Source organism: Triturus cristatus, chromosome 11 (assembly GCF_964204655.1).
Source record: "Triturus cristatus chromosome 11, aTriCri1.1, whole genome shotgun sequence".
Taxonomy (NCBI): Eukaryota; Metazoa; Chordata; class Amphibia; order Caudata; family Salamandridae; genus Triturus; species Triturus cristatus.
In genome coordinates this window covers 1,089,595,099-1,089,610,733 of record NC_140594.1, presented here as the reverse complement: position 1 = coordinate 1,089,610,733, position 15,635 = coordinate 1,089,595,099, and positions in this window count along the sequence as shown.

Sequence of the window (15,635 nt, the reverse complement as noted above, 5' to 3'; positions counted from 1 at the left end):
TGTAGTAAACGCGAAAATGTATTATCAACCGGAGGAAAAGAAGAAGAAATCCTTGTTCGGTAAAATTAAAAGATGGTTCGACAAGGATAAGAACATAATAACTAGGGAAGGTGAATTGCTACCTCCGACAAGAACTCCTGCATCCTTCATGGTTGCGAAATATGGGTATCATACCTGTATTTGGTTAGACAACTGGGCTAAGTACACTAAGGACGATGGTGTTTTAGCGTTCCCGGAACATGGTTCATTTAATCTGGCCGTGTTAAGAAATTTACGGGAAAAGATGATGTGTCTAGAGCCTAGACCAAGGCCGACACAGTTCGAGGCGTTGGTGGAATGGGAAGATGAGGTGCATGAGCGAGAAAAGCAGAGGAGTGGAGGCAATTATAGGTATATTTTTGGGAGGAAATATGATCGTGAAACTCATCATGATCGAATGAGGAGATGGCGAGATGCTAGTATGTCAGAGGGATTATATCCTATGAGAACTGTTGAGGAAGCGGAAGGGAGAAAAGGTGCAGAAAAGGTGCCTGATACAGAAGTGAGAAGGTATGGGGCTAATGATTATGAGGATGAGGTCTTGGATGACATGATTTACAAAAGACCACCTCCATATCGACCAGAACCAGAAGAGAGAACGCCGGTTGCTACTCCCATAAGAGATACTTTACAAATTGTTAAAACTGAGATTGTGACTCCTGATTTGAAAAGTGGTAGCTCTTTCACGGAAAGGGAGAGAGAGAGAGAGCGAGAGAGAGAGAATCAAATCGGTGATGAGAAAACAAGAGAATTGGCCAGAACCACATCTGAGCTGAAAATTAGAGAGCTGACAAAAAATCTAGAAGCTGTTACAGTGCCTGTAACCATAGGTCCGGTTATGCCTATTTTTGATAAGCAAAGAATGGGTGAAAATGGTTTGACGGTTCCCTGTGTAGGAAATGGTTTGGTTGGTTCTTGTTCTTTGGAGGACTCAGGAATGAGGACGGGAGAAAATAATTTGAGACAGTTGAGACGTGACACATGTAGTGGATGATCAGATGTACAGCCTAGTTCAGGATTGAATACTGGTTGTATGGGAGGAACGATTTTGGAACCACAGAGGATGGCAGAACAAGTGGGTGCAGTGAAAATATCTACAGAAATAACAGCTGAGGATTTGAATGATTGGTTGAAAGTTCTCCAAAAGAAGGATAAAGATGCACAGGCAATTGATGTAGCCAGGTTGCGCATAGAATTGGAAGAGCTCATTGCAGCAACAATTCCTACAGAAATGTTAAAAAATCATCATGATGGAGAGTTGTTATTTATGTGCAAGAGTATCACCTGGAGGGCTAAGAGTACACATGACAGGTTAAAAGCAATAGCGAGTGAACAAGGAGTTGACATGGATAAGGTGAAAGCTTTGCAGAAGCCTTACAGGGTGGATTTCTCTGATAAGGACATTAAGAATCTAAATGATGTTGGCAGAACAGGACAGATTAAGGAAATGATTTCCTTATTGCGAAAATGGGGTGATGTGGAAAAATGGAAGGATAGGTGGTACAAGAAAAGGGAAGATTCAGTGGACAGGACTTACTCAGCTTTTCCCATGAGAGAAAAGGAGAAAACAGTGGATGCTTATCCTATGAGAGAGATTCCTGGAGGAGTATATGTACATGTCCCATGGACTAGACAGTATATTTTGTCATTTACGAATGATTTTCCTCGACTGAGAGAAAAGCCCGTCGAGTGGTATAGGCAGGTAGACAGGTTTGTGAAATTGTCAAAAGTGCTGTGGATTGACCTGAATAGTCTGTTTGATATAATTGTTCCAGCAGACTTGTGGGCAGAGTGCAAGATAGTTGTAGATTGGCCTGCTAAGGAGTACCAAAGAGATTCGAAAACAGGAGCACCAGACCCAGAGGTGATGAAGAAGTATGAACAGGTTATTGTGTTCCTGAAAAATAAGGTACCCCCGAAAGAGACAGACTGGGTTAAGATAGATCGAACACATCAGGAAGCAAAAGAATCAGTTCATGCTTTTTATGAAAGGCTGATACTGGCTTTTAAACAGTTCAGTGGAGACGAACAACTGGGTGATAAGGATTTGAGTCATTTTGTATACAGATTTGTATATGGCCTGAGACCTGAAATCAGTGAAAGGATTAGAGAGCATACAGTTGATTGGCAGAGTAAAAAGATTGATGAAATCTTGAGACATGTGAAGTATTTCAGTGATGAGATTGAGGCAAAACAAAGAAAGCTGAAAGAGAACGCAATGTGGGCACAGGTGAAGGTTGCTGAAAGACAAGAAGCACAGCTGGTGGAACAAGCAAATAATCCAGGAAATAGGCCCAGATATGGTGCAGGAAAAGGAAAGGGGAATTTAGAGGAGGCCAAGAAAAAGTTCCCATGTCACAACTGTGGACAATTGGGGCATTGGAGATCCGAGTGTACCAATCCACCATTAGTGAGTAATGAGAATAAATCATTGAATCAACAGGTGCAGAACGAGGGGTGTAATCATCAGCAGCAACAGCAGAAGGTTGTCAGACAGCAGAGTCAAGAGCCAAAACCGCCCTTGCCGCAGAATAGAGGGTCTCAAAAGTATAACCAGGACTCAGGATTCTACAATGATGAGCAGGTAAACAAACCGAGACGTACTAACCTGGTACAGCAGTACTGGTTAAAGAATGAGGGGAGGGAGTCTGAAGGGGACTATTGACGGTGCCGAAGAGAGGAGGAAGAGTGCATACTTGGTGCAACTCTAGAAATAGACCAGGCAGGACCATTTGTAGATGGAAAAACAAATGGGGAGAGTGTTACTTTTTTGGTAGACACAGGAGCAACGAGATCAACTGTCAGGTCAGCAGATATAAGAAATCTTCCTCTCTCGGACGAAGCAATCCAAGTGGTTGGTGTAGCCAATACACAGATTAAGACTCGTCTTACCGAACCAGTAAGGGTAAGAATAGGGAAATTTTCAGACATGCACAGATTTGTAGTCTGTGACACTAGTCCAGTGAACTTGTTAGGTAGGGACTTATTGTGTAAGATGAATTGCACAATTTTTTGTACTCCGGATGGAATGGCTTTTGAGACACCAGATGAGGATGTTCTGTATAGGATGACTCTAGATAATAGAGAGAGTGAGATTGTTGGTACGTATGCTGTGTTCAATCCAGATGATTTGCCTCAAGAGTTGAGACACACAGTGAAAACAGCGGTTTGGGATTTTACTGGGGAAGATGTGGGATTGATGAATAATGTAGATCCAGTCAAGATTTCAGTGAAAGAGGGAATCACTTACCCTAATATCCCACAGTACAGATTGACACCAGAGATAATTGAGGGAATAACCCCTATAATTGATAAGATGATTCAACAGGGTGTTTTGAGAGAGTTATTGAGTAGCCCGTGTAATTCACCGATAATGGGGCTAAAGAAACCTAATGGAAAGTTCAGGATTGTACAAGATTTGAGAAAAGTTAACAAAATTGTGGTGGCATGTTGTCCCATTGTGCCAAATCCGTCAGTGATTTTGTATCAGATTCCTCATGATGCTGAATGGTACACAGTGATTGATTTGTGTCATGCTTTCTTTTCAATTCCATTGCATCATGACAGCCAGCCGATTTTTGCATTTCGGTTTGGACAGCGTATTTTGGCATGGTGTCGTATCCCACAGGGGTATACAGAGAGTCCTTCGATATTCAATCAGTTGTTGAAGAAATCATTGGAGAGTTTGATCATGCCTGAAAGCTCAGTACTAGTGCAGTACATCGATGACCTACTTGTGGCATCGAAGACACGTGAAGCTTGTGAAGTAGATACCATAGCTTTACTGAATCATCTGGCAGATGGAGGGTTAAAGGTATCTCCAGCCAAATTGCAATTTTGCAAGAAAGAGGTGCATTATCTTGGACACAATATTGAAAGAGGTCTGAGAAAAGTGACCGATGACAGGATCAAAATTATCAGAGGAATGAGAGCCCCAATGACCCAGAGAGAAGTGAGGATGTTTCTGGGGATGGTGGGTTATTGTCGTCAGTGGATAAGTAATTTCTCCCTGATAGCAAAGCCATTGATTAAATTGACCAAAAGTGAAGTGAAAGACCCATTGGAACTGAATGCAGAACAAATGGCAGCATTTGAAGAGTTAAAGAGCAGAATGTGGGAAGCTCCTGCTTTAGGAATGCCAGACTATGAGAAAGAGTTTGAGTTGTATTGCAGTGAGAGAAATGGATGTGTACTTTCAGTGTTGATTCAGAAGCATGGACAACTGAGAAGGCCAATTGTGTACTTCTCATCAACACTTGACCCCGTAGCTGTGGGTTTGCCTGAAAGCAGTAGCTGCTACATGCAGAAGCTTGGAACAGAGTGAGGGTATAATAATGGGATATCCTGTAAGGGTATTCGTACCTCATGATGTGGCAATTCTTTTGACAAGAAGCAGAACTCAATATATGTCACACAGTCGGCTGACTAAATATGAGAAAATCATTCTGGGAGCATCAAATGTGACTCTTGAGAGATGTGTGAATGTGAATCCAGCAACTCTGTTGCCAGATGCTGAAAATGTGAGTGTGGGAGATGATGTTGATCATGATTGTTTGGATGTGCTTGACTACTGCACAAAACCCAGACCAGACATAAGAGATTTGCCATTACCTGAGAGTGATCATGTGCTGTTTGTGGATGGATTATGTCTGAGAACTGATGATGGTGTGCTGAGTGCAGCATATGCGGTGTGTAAGGTTTCAGAAGTTATGGAAGCTTCGTCTTTGAAAGGAGTAAGATCTGCTCAAGTGGCTGAATTGGTGGCATTGACAAAAGCTTGCAAGATTGGGAAGAATTTGAAAGTGACTGTGATGACTGATAGTCAGTATGGATTTGAAGTGGTTCGTGACTTTGGACAACTTTGGCTTCAGAGAGGTTTCTTGACGTCTAGTGGGACTCCAATAAAGAATGCTGAAGTGATTGGGAAGTTGCTTGAGGCGATAAAGCTGCCTAAAGAATTAGCGGTTGTAAAATGTGCTGCTCATGGACAAGGAGATGATTTTGTTACTCTTGGAAATCGTTTTGCAAATGACATAGCACAGTATTGTGCAAAGAACAATCATTCGATTAATCGGGGACGAGAAAGGGAGATGTCTTTTTGTTCTGTGATGTTTACTAATGTCCTGGAAACGTGGGATGAAGTGAAACAGTTGCAGGATGAAGCAGGAGATGAGGAAATGAGAGATTGGATCAAGGCAGGTTGTGCCCCAAGAGAGACAGATCATGTTTGGATCTATAGAGATGGAAGACCAGTCATGCCTAATTCAATGTTATCAACAATGGCAAGAATGTATCATGGTCAGGGACATCTGGGGAGGGACGCAATGATTAGGTCCTTTAAGCAAACCTGGTACAATGCAAAGTTCAGGCTGATTGCAGAGAGCATCTGTCAAAGATGTTTGATTTGTCAACAGTTCAATACAGGAAAAAAGACAGTGGTGAGCCTAGGAACAATAGGCAGAGAAGGAGGTCCTTTTACCAGAATGCAAATAGATTTCATTGAAATGCCCCAAGTAAATAAATTGAGGTATGTTCTAGTGGTAGTCTGTTTGTTCTCAAGATGGGTGGAGGCCTATCCGACTAGGAGGAATGATGGAATAACAGTGGCAAAGTTACTGTTAAGAGAGTTGATTCCTAGGTACGGGTTCCCAGTGACAATTGAGTCAGACAGAGGTGGACACTTCTACAATGAGCTGATTGGTTTAATTTGTGAAGCATTGAGCATACAGCAGAAGCTACATTGTGCATACAGACCAGAAGCTTCTGGTGTTGTTGAACAGATGAATGGCACAATCAAAAACCGAATTGGTAAGATGTGTTTAGCCACTGGAATGAAATGGCCTGATGTCTTGCCTCTAGTACTAATGACTATTAGGTCTACTCCAGATAGAACCACAGGGTTGAGTCCACATGAAATATTGATGGGATGTGCGATGAGACATGCTTTCGTGCCTGTCAACAAGTTGATGACAATAACTGATGATATGATTTTGGAATACTGTAAAGGCCTGGCTGACGCAGTTCATTCTGTGTTTCACCAGGTTGGAGAAGACGCCACCACACTTGAGAAGAAGCAAGCCCATGATCTGAGTCCAGGGGACTGGGTGAGGATTAAGGTGCACAGAAGAAGAAATTGCTTGGTTCCAAGGTGGGGAAGGCCAAGACAAGTCATTCTGACTACGACAACTGCAGTAAAGTGTGCTGGTGTGAAAAACTGGGTTCATGCAAGTCATACTCTAAGAGTTCCGAATCCAAAGGATGGGACTGGTAAAGAGTATTTTGAAGAATCAGATTCCAGTGACGATGCGGAGACTGAACCAGTGAGAAGAAAAAAGAATCCTGAAAGGGGAGAAGGAGAAAGAGAATCATAGTCAGGTGATTCTTTTTTCTTTCCGAGAGAGACTTCAAGAGGAACATTGAGAGACACAGGGGAGAGTTCGGATTCTGTAAGAGTGCCTGAAGTTCCAGCAAGCAGTGGAGAGGAAAGAGGAGGAAAGAGCAATTCCACAGAGACTACACCTGAATCAGATGAAGAGGTTGAAGATCCACCTGAGATTGTTTCTGAAGAAGTAGGGTCAGAAGGAGATAGAGAGGGACAGATTGCGGAAGACCCCCGAGGAGGTGTAGGGAAAATTCCTGATAAGCTAGGTGAAGGGACAAGTAGACAGCAAGAAGATTGCGTGTCGTTGACCCGAGGAGGGATAGTAGCAGGGAAATCTCAATTGGTGGGGAAGAAGTCTGTGGAGCAAAGGAGAATTGTTGAGGAACAAGAGGCAAATGAAACAGAATCAGATGGAAGTGAGAATGAGAAATCAGAGGGTCGAGTTCTGAGAAAGAGAACTTGGATCGGAGAAAGAAATAATAAAGAAGTAAGACCGAAAAGGAGTGTAAGAGGAGATCTTTGGCCTAACAAGATAAAGAGGCTGAGGTACAGACTGACACGAGCAAGTTCAAGTTCATTGAAAGCTGAACAGGTGAACGAGGTGTCGAGTCAGAATCAAGCAAAGGGTGATAAACAAAAGGTCTCAAAAGAACCAAAGGAGATCAAGAGAATCAGAAAACCTAACCAGAAGTATAGGTCACCGGAATGGACGTATGTGGCACTGTCTGAAGGTGAAGAGGCAGAGAGTCAAGGAAATCCAGAGGGGACCGTACGAGAAGTGGTTGAGGAGGAGAAAACTGTCGGAGTCCTGAGGGTTATCTTGACTGACATTGGAGAAGAGTCAGATGACACTGCCAAAGTAGTAAAATGGCTAACACAGAAAATAATCAAAGTAGATGTGCCTTCTTGAAAAGATGGTGTAGAATGTGCTGCTGCTGTTCAGGATTATTAATGCTGTTATGGGGTGTACTAGCTTTATTAGTTACCTTTAGGGTTACAAGAGACACTTTTGGAATACACACTGAGAATGTGACTAACATAGAGAAGAGTTCACAGAAAGTAGTGCCAACTAGAAGTAGTAACATTTACATACATGAAGATAGGTCGATTAATGATTTTTCTAGCAATGTTATTTCGAAGTTGTTGTACGAATATGTAAAGACAATGGAAGTAAGGGATTGCTACGTTTGTATGCAATTGCCTGCATCCGTTTCAGAGGGTGTTACTTATCATCATTTACCAGCCACGTATGGGATTTCATGTAGTGTGCTAAGTAGTGTTTTTTTATTTGTTAGGGAAAATAGATTATGAGATGTCTAACAGAGATAACATTTTTGGACAATTACCTATGAATAGAAAGCTGAATCCAGCTAGAGAAGCTAACATTTTTGGTGAGATTTTTATTGAAACAGAGGAATTAACATTAGATTACATTTTTAGAAACAATTTAACTTGCAGTTTGAAAGAAGAAGAAAATGCTTTTCTGGACATGGTAGAGAAAAGGAGAGTGAGTATGCATGAAAAGGCAGGGAAATATAAAGTGAGTGAGACAATATGGGATATTGAGATGGGAAAGGAGTTGAGGAATGGGGCCAGTCCAACTTTGGCTTTAGATGCACCACAGAAGGGTAAATTATGCATTACCAGAAGGAAATCCCAATATGATAATTACTTTGTTGGGACTAGTGAGTGTCATGATACATACTTTATTGCAACAGGATGGGGTTTTAAAGGTGGAGAAGATCCGGTTTTCCCGGGAGTGTATTATATTTGTGGAAATAAGGCTTATAACAGGTTGCCTGACCATTGGTATGGCACTTGTTATGTTGGCCTGGTCTTTCCAAAGATTTTTCATATAGATAAGATAGAAGATGTAGAACACATTAATCTACTAACACGCTTTAAGAGAGAAACTTGGTCAGAAATTGTAGGTGATATCTTTGGAGCATTAATTCCAGCAGTGGGAATTTCATTAAATGCATATGGAATTCGGAAACTGTCAACAGTGGTGGATCGCTTATCGACAAGTACCGCTGGAGGGTTTCTTTTGGTAAATACGGAGATGATTGCCGTACGTGCCATGTCTATGCAAAATCGACTTGCCCTTGATATTCTATTGGCCAAGGAGGGTGGAGTCTGTGGAATGCTGAAAGTTCAACATTGTTGCACTTACATTCCTGACGATAGTAGAGATCTGAAGATCTATATCAAAAATATTACTGATTTGCATGAAGAATTAGTACCACTGGAAGCTGAAAGTATCTGGACTAAAATGGCTAATAAGCTACTTGCTGCTAAGAGTTTTATTGCTAAAATAGGTAGTACCATTATTGGTAAAATATTATTTCCTTTGACATGTGTAATTGTTGCTTTATTGATACTTAGATTGGGGTGTTTGTGTTGTAAAAACAGGGGAGGGAAAAAGAGAATAATTAGAGGAAATACTGAAAAGAAACAAAAGAGGTCAAAGAGAGACCCACAAGAAATAGGATTAGAAGAATTGAGGGAGAGTGTTTACTTGGAGTCGAAGAGGGATGATGAAAGAGAGTCTGGTGTTTAATGTTGTGTCATAAAAGACATTTCAATTTCTCCTAAAAATGGGGACTACATTTTTTTTTTTGGGTTGGTTTTTTGTGGTGATATATATCACCAAAGAGGGGATTGCTGGAGCAGAGTTTTCTATTGAAAATTTATTGAGATTTAAACTCCAGTTTATGTTTATATGTCATAATTAAAATTACTGATAAATTAATTGTTAAACATTAATGTTGTTTAAAGTTTCTGACTAACCAACATTACTAATGAAAGAATTACACGCGGGAATGCATTTATGTTGCTTTATTAATACGTGAACTAAATTGGTGAGCAAATTAATTAAATAAGTGTCGCAAAAGTGCTATTTGTTTCGTGTTTGCGCTTTTAAATAACGTGCTTTAATGCTTTTATATGTCGCAGGTGGCTAGTTAATTATATACACATAAGGGTATTAGTGGGAATTAACACTGTTTAATCATTACGATGTAGTAATGTTGTTTTGTATTTCTTTTAATTAAGATGGTCCGTTTTGGCCTAATCCAAGATGGCCGATATTTACAGCCTGCATTTGAGTTGCTGAAAAATGAAGAGAGGCCTCGCTGAATATGGTTAGAAACCACCTGACTTCGGCCTCTGTCTGTATTAAAAGTTTCCGTGAGGACAGCAGCTCCAGGCATGCTGCCAGTTGCCCTTGGAGAAGAATAAAGCCACAATGAACTCTGATAAACTTGCTGTGGCTTCACTATGATTCTGAGGAAGAGCATTCATGGATGTAACATTTTCTAGCTTGAGCTTCCTTCTTCCGTGTTTTTATTTTTGTGATTTTTGTGAGCGGAGGTTTTTCTAAATGTTGCGAGTCAACATCCTTTCCTGCTCGCTCTGCTCAGCGGCTCAACGGACGTTTAGAGTTTGTTTGTTACTTTTAATTTGTTATTTTCACTATAAATATGTTAGACTAGAGAGGGTCTAAGGCAACTTCTTCCCGAACCTATGCTCGTGAGGATCGACGCTGATTGAGAGGACGGCGACTCGGGAGACTTTACTGAGAGACCTGTCCTGACCCAAATGACACTTAGCTAGAATAGGTAACTATGAGAATAATGATTTCACTATTGATTGATTTTCCTTTGAACTAATTTTGATAAAAAGATAACCTTTGTTTGAATTCCAGTTTCGGGTGGTTATTTCTTTGCCATTTATTGAGTTTCAAATGTATTTCCTATGTTTAAAATCATGACTCAGGACAATTTCTTTAGGTTGCATTGACCTCGTTTAGACGCAGATTGTTTAGGTTTCTCCTATATATTCAGTGTGGATAGAGTAATAGAATGAATGTAAGTGTGATGGGCCCTAGCGTATGATGAGTGCATGTGCGCATGACTGTGAAATTACTCTGTCCGTGGAAGTAGGGAGAATTTATATGTTCCGATCTGCAGCAGTTTCCTGGTAGCAGTATGATGGTTTGATTATTGTCTTGATCTGATAGATTGCTTGTACATAGGCTTTTTGATTCATTGATTCATTGATTGATGTTGGTATATGTACTAATACTATATGTTGAGGTCGTCGTATTGAGTTCTATGTAGTGTGTACGGCTTCTGGAACATAGGGAGCTGGTGACGGTTCCGTAGTAGGGCAGAGGGAAGTGAGTGCTGCTCTCGGGAAAGACGGGATTGTTGGCCCTGTACGTATGCGGGGAAAAAGGTGTGACAATTGAAGTTGCGCGTCACATTGTCTGGGTTCGGAATCAGTGACATCGTCGTGTGTTACTATTAGAGACATATTTTCAGTATAAGAGGAGTGTGTATGGTAGTGAAGGTTATCTGTGAAAATCTGGTCTTAAGTCCCAGGGATCCGTAAGGTTTGCCGTTAAAGCTTATCGCTGGAGAAGTAATAGGTATTCTCTGAGATTGTCTGAAGGACTGGGCAGAGGTAAGCGCTGCTTGGTTAACATGTGTTATAATTCTGTAGTGGGACAGACTGTTCGCTGTTCTCGGGAAAGGCAGGATTCTGTGTGGATGTACTATATTTTCTAGTGTGAAAGTGCGTGAATGTATGAGCATTTAGTTGATTGTGAAACTCTTTGGAGCATTCCTGGAGGAAACAGTTATTGATGCATGTTAGAAGGGCAGAGTAGAGGGATGTGCTACTGTGTCAACGAAAGTAATTATTCCGTAGTGGAGCAGAGGTAAGCGCTGTTCTAGAGAGAAGCGGGATTCTAGTGAGAAAGAATTTTCTTTACTATTCTGTGGTTAGCGAAGCAGACAATGGAGATGTTTATATGTTGTAACTAATAGATTTTGTAGAATCGCAAAACAATCTTTCATAATGACCTCGACGACGCATGGAGTTGGCTGGAATCCTATCGGGCAGGAGCAGGTACAGCGGGACGCTCTGGGGGACGGGGGCGAATACGCCCCGGCTGAGCTGTGAGCGGCACCCTGGAAGACGACGCGGTGGAGCGCAAAGGCCTACTACCACTCAGACGAAGAAAGAAAGACTGGCGGTTCTGCAGGCTGTGACAGGGCTGTCCCATGCGTGTGACACTGCGCTACTGAGACCAACAGACTCTGAGAAGGGCTCGGATGGTTCGGATTCCGATGGAACTGATGTGGGGAGTGTTACCAGAGGGTTTCTGGGGGGACTGTTTTGATGGGTACTAGTTGTATGGAGCCTGTTCTGGGGTGGGGAGGTGGGGGGGTTTGGGGGGTTGTTGGGGGTCTTGTTGGGGGGGTTCACATCACCGGCGCGCCAATATGAGGCGAGCAGTCACAACACAAGTACAAATTGCATTATGGGGTCTGTACCTGAACTGAAATGTATTACATGGAATGTGCGGGGGATGCACACGATGACGAGACGCCATAAAATTCACGCTTATCTGGTACGTAGAGGGGCACAAATAGCTTTTCTCCAGGAAACCCATATAGATAGAGTTGAGGGCCGGGCCCTGCAGCGTCATTGGAGAGGGCAGCTTTTCTATACAACATATTATGCCTATGCTAGGGGAGCACTGATTTGGGTGAGAGCGGGGGTTCCTTTTCAGCCGACCCAGCAGTTGGTGGACCCGGATGGGAAATACGTGGCTGTCATGGGTAGATTGGATGGGAGGGATGCGACACTGCAGTGTGTATGCCCCCAATGTGGAACATAAATCCTTTTTTGATACATTAACGGGGAAACTGGCACCTTATTTAACAAGTTCAGTGTTATTGGGGGGCGATTTTAATTCCGTCCTGGATGCTGAGCTGGACAGATCACACCCCCCATTGCCCCAGACACCTGCCCATAAGCTATCGAAACTTAGGAGGGACTGGCAGGCTGAATGGGGATTGAAAGATACATGGCGGGCTCACAACAGGGGAGAACGGGATTATTATTATTATTCTCCCCTCCATGATTTGCACGTGCGGCTGGATGCGGTGCTATGCTCTCCGGATGTACATGCATTGGTGCGAGGTAGTGAGTATCTGGCGAAGACGATTTCAGACCATAACCCACTGTTATTGATGGTGGGATGGTCTCGAGAGCGACCTGTTGTCCCCACCTGGCGGCTGCGTCCAGAGGCCTTGGAGGACCCAGTGTTTTGAGCTGAGATTCAAGAGGGAATAGAGCGTTACTTTATCGAGAATGGGGTGACGGCTTCGACTCTGGGACTGGAATGGGATGCATTCAAAGTGGTAATAAGGGGATTATGCATTGCTAAGCATACAGGGATATGGAAAACGTTGTTGCAGGATATAGAAAAGGGGGAACAACGGTTGAGACGGGCAGAGAAAGCTTTATGCTGAATACAATACTATGTTATGTACAATGTCTCTGTCATTCGGAGTTAAAAAGTTAATAAACAGATATTTAAAAAAAAAAACAGTGCCTGTGGAACCAAAAAAGGTAAATAATTTAAATAAATGAGAAATAAGTTGTGATTGAAATTCCTTGCAAAATTCTGCTGGATTGCCATCTGGTCCTGGGGATTTTTTTAGTTTAAGAGATTTAGGGCCTCATGTAGGTAGCTAAATACCGGTCGGTAACGGCCGAAATTCTGTAAATATCCCGTTACCGACCGGTATTTAGCTATTTGAGATGTAGGAGGCATATTTCAGGATTCGGTAATTTACCGAATCGGTAAAATTACCGATTCGGTAAAATGACCGATTCGGTAAATACCGAATCCTGAAATGATATGTAGGAAACACTCTAATGAGTGATGAGTAGGAATTAGAATTCGGTATTTACCACCAAATATAGGTTGGTGATAAATACCGAATACCTTGCAAAACGCAATATTTTGCAGTTGTAAGAGTGCCATGTGGCAGACATACATGCCCTTAGGGCATGTATGTGCGCCACATGTGCACACATGCAAGAATCAGGGGTGCAACAGGGTGTCAATGTGACACCCTGCCACCCTTGTATATGCTCCCCCCATTACCGAATCGGTATTTACCGATTCGGTAATGGTGACTGGCTTCCCATTGATTCCTATGGGCCTCCAGGCCCATAGGAATCAATGGGAAGGTATGCCCCATTACCGAATCGGTAAATACCGATTCATATTTACCGAATTTTTCCGATTCGGTAAAAATGACCGAATCATTACCTACATCACATTTACCGATTCATAAATACCGAATCGGTAAAATTCGGTATTTATGAATCGGTAAATGTGTTTCTACCTACATATGGCCCTTAATAGCGAATCGAATTTCATCTTCAGTGATAGGCAGATCCAATTTACTTATAGTTAAATGGGAAATTTTGGGTAAACCACATGTAGACAAGAAGGTATCAATTAAAGAAGAATCATCAAAATTAGGTTTATTATATAGAATAGTGTAAAAATTTAGAAATTCATTAACAATATCGTGTTGTGAAATGGCAATTTTCCCATTGGGAACATGAATCGAATTTATTTGAGATTTATCTTTTTTAATACATAAATAATTAGCTAAAAGCTGCCCAGATCTAATAGTATTAAAACAAAATTTGGCTTTGGATTTGGAGAGTTGAATACCAGCTCTTTTGCTAAGAATGGAATTAAATTCATATCTAAGTTTTTGTAAGTTCAACCTATACTGTGGATCATTAGTGGTAATAAACAGCCTTTCAAATTTTGCAATTTGTTTGTCCAATTCTTTAATTCATAAATTAACATTTTTATTTTCATGTGCCATTAGAGACATAGAAGTACCTCTAAAATAAGCTTTAAACGCATTCCATCTATTCACCATGGATGTAGAACCATCTGGATTCTGATGAAAATAATCATGAATATCATCTAATACTTTCAATTTATTTAGTTCATTAAGAACAATATCTATATTCATTCTCCATCTGGATTGTGATTTAAAATTAGAGTTAGCCTGGAAAACAAAAGAAATTAAAGCATGATCCGAGATATCAACATTACCAATGGTAGGATTAACCACAGAGTTAATTAATTGTCTGGAAATTAGCAAATAATCAAGCCTCGAGTGTGAATTATGTGGATTAGAGAAAAAGGTGAACAATTTTTCCGTGGGAAAATGTAGTCGCCAAATTTCAAGCAATTTTGCAGTTTTAAGGAGAGTTTTGAAAGTAAAAAAAGCTTTTGGAGGAAGAAATTTAGTGAGAGACATTCTATCCAATAGAGGATCAGAAATAAGTTTGAAGTCACCTCCAACTATAAGAGGAACATTACCTAACTTGAGTATTTCAGTATTTAAATTAGACCAAAACAGAGGATCATCAGCAGTTGGACCATAAACATTAATTAAAAACATAATAGAATCATACATTTTTATTTTAACTATGACATATCTACCTTCTGGATCTGCTAATTTACTTAAAATTTGACAATGTAATCTTTTAGCAAAAATAATAGCTACACCCTTTTTCTTACCCTTGGCCGCAGAGGAGACAATAGTATCAACCCACTTTTTTTTCATGTATTCTAATATCTTATCTTCAATATGTGTTTCCTGAATAAAACAAATATCTGCTTTACAACGTCCAAAATAATCTAAAATCTTTGTACGTTTTACCGGATGTCTTACACCTTTGACATTTAAAGAGGTTATTTTAACATTATGAACATTTGCCATGATAAAATAGAGAGAAAAAACAAAGAGCTGAGAAGAGGAGAAAAAGTTAAAGAAAAATATAAAAAGTTAGTAGTTCTAGTATAATGTGTAAGGAAAAGAAGGGAAAAGAAAAAAGACAAACAGACATAAAAAAGACAACCACAAATAAACATGAGTAACAGAATTGAAATGCACACGCGCTTAACAAGCATGACCAACCGTTGGAGCCCAACTTGAAGGGAATATTAAAATTAGTCAGAAATACATATTTTCAGAATATTCAAGTAGCAGACTCATTCCTGTCCATAGAATGTGGTGAGTGTTGTTCCAAGAATAACTTGAGATCGTCTGGATGCTGAAAGGACTTTGAAAGGTTATCTTTCCAAATTCGCATTTTTGAAGGATCAAATAGGCCATATTTAAAACCAAGACTTCTCAATTGAGGACGAATATCCAAAAATTCCTTGCGAATCTTAACAGTCTCTTTAGCAAAGTCTTGGTGAATGAAGATCTTATTGCCATTAACCATTAAGAATGGTATTTCTCTTGCTGCTTTTCGTATCATAACCAAATGATGGTGGCGCAAAACCTTAAAAATAATTTGTCTAGGCTTATAT